Source organism: Lynx canadensis, chromosome C1 (assembly GCF_007474595.2).
Source record: "Lynx canadensis isolate LIC74 chromosome C1, mLynCan4.pri.v2, whole genome shotgun sequence".
NCBI classification, from domain to species: Eukaryota; Metazoa; Chordata; class Mammalia; order Carnivora; family Felidae; genus Lynx; species Lynx canadensis.
In genome coordinates, this window is record NC_044310.1 from 124,801,001 (window position 1) to 124,802,950 (window position 1,950).

The 1,950-nt window shown below is 43.9% G+C and overlaps 1 long non-coding RNA gene across 1 annotated transcript; it reads right to left on the reverse strand.

Annotated features, from left to right (window-relative positions):
* Window positions 1-1,151: 1,151 nt before the first annotated feature.
* Window positions 1,152-1,538, reverse strand: LOC115520539. Its single transcript, XR_003970809.1, has 3 exons — window positions 1,478-1,538; window positions 1,335-1,370; window positions 1,152-1,257 (listed from the first exon to the last, which is right to left on the reverse strand). It is a non-coding gene; the product is annotated as an uncharacterized LOC115520539 (long non-coding RNA).
* Window positions 1,539-1,950: the final 412 nt, after the last annotated feature.

Consider the following 1,950-nt stretch of genomic DNA (forward strand, 5'->3'; position numbering starts at 1 on the left):
AATAACTGTGGACAGGTCAGGCTCAACTAGCAATTTAGAATTCATCAATAAAACAGAGGTTTCTCAGTATACATCATGGGAAATCACCATTTCATTACAGATTAAGAATAAATATGAGGACGCTTGGGTGGCTCAATGCTAACGCTTGGGTTAACCATCTGACTCTTGACTTTGGCTCAGGTCATGATCTCACAGCTTGTGAATTCGAGCCCAGCATTGGGTCCTCAATGACAGTGTGGAGCCTGCTGGGGATTCTGTCTCTGCCTCTCACTCTATGCCTCCCAGACATACTCTGTCTCTCTCAAAATGAATAAACTTTAAAAAAAGAATAAAATTGAGAATACCGGTTTGGTGTATATCCTCGATGAATCCTTAAGAAGGGTGCGTTTCTTCAGACTTAAGGCGAATTGTTCAATCTTTCAGCTTATCTATAAGCTGCCTTCCACATGTGAGAAGTTATTATATAAGTAAAGACTAATTTTACACTATTGAGAAAATGAAAACTATGAGAATTTAGCAGTTAAACTGCAGAGTTGAACTGATAACATCAGAGGACTAAGCTATATGGAACTTGAATTTAGGCATGTAGGGCTACAGTTCACAAAACCAAACAAAAATAAAGAACATTAAAAACAGTAAATAAATGACCTCCTCAAATAAACTAAAGTCTTCACATTGAGTCCAGGTGGGAAGAAGGATGAGGCCCATGTCCTGTCATCCTTTCCAGGCTCTTCAGACAGGGGGATGCTAGAGGAGGTGGGAGGGTCACAGAGGAGGGGCATGTGTCCACCAGTCACAGGGACAAGTGCCCCACTGCCTGCGGCACCAGAGGAGAACACCCTCCTATCACCCCTTCAGACCACCTGCTGTCCTTAGTGCCCGTGATTCTTTCCAGACCACACGATGATCACCCACAGGAACAGGCTGCACAGCAGAAATTAGGCCACTGTATGTCACAACGTGCTCCTTACCTCTCCTTGGAGGGTTCTGCGTCTCTGGTATTCCAGGCATTGGTTTCTGCCACATGTATCCCTCAGGCAGCCTCTTTCCTTCCATCCAATCCACTCTTGGATACAGAAAAAGAATGGACTTCTGTAAGAGTTGCAACACCATGTCCTCTACTAGACAACAAACAGTGCAGGTGTCATCCCTCGAAACATCCATAAAAATGCCAGTCAAATGGCCACACCCGTATTTCAAGTAGGCGACCTCCCTGCTCTGCTCTGCCATCTCCCTGTCCCAGATCTGAGTCTTGATCTGGGGGAGAAAAAACACATCCACCTTCAGTCTTGCCAGACGGTGCACCAAAGAAAGAGGAGGAAACAAGAAAGCACCCAGTTGTGCTGAGCATTCTTCTCATGAACTGCAATCTGAAAAAGCCAATAATGAAAAGCCCGTGTTTAGGGATTCCAAGGGCCACTACACTCACCTGCATGAGGGGCTTAGGGTTCAGTATGTCAGGCAGAACTCAGATTACCTGGTGTCTGAAGGTGAGCTCTGCCTGCTGCAGCTGTTCTTGTCTTTGTTCAATTTGTTGCCTGTGAGTCACAATTGCTTTTGTCAGATAAGGCCCAATATTGGGTATGATTTTAAATAATCTGCCCACGTTCCCATCAACCTCGTATCTGTCCCCGATACAATTTATTCTTACATGATTATAAATGTACTGTAGGATCAAAGCTATTACATCCTTTCCTTATTATTCCATGCTTGTAGGGTTCAGAGTTCATAGAATTCCTTCCCATTTTCAATCTTGGCCTAATTCATCATGTGACAAGTGTCTTTCATCATAAAGCTCTATTCTCCTTTAACTTATATCCTCACCATGTTTCCCAGGGTTGCAAAGACAAGGGCCATGAAATGGCACTACCATGTTGATGGGTATGATTCATCATATGACACACTGCTCTCCTATAGATTATGACAATTGACACCACCCCCAAGGAATGT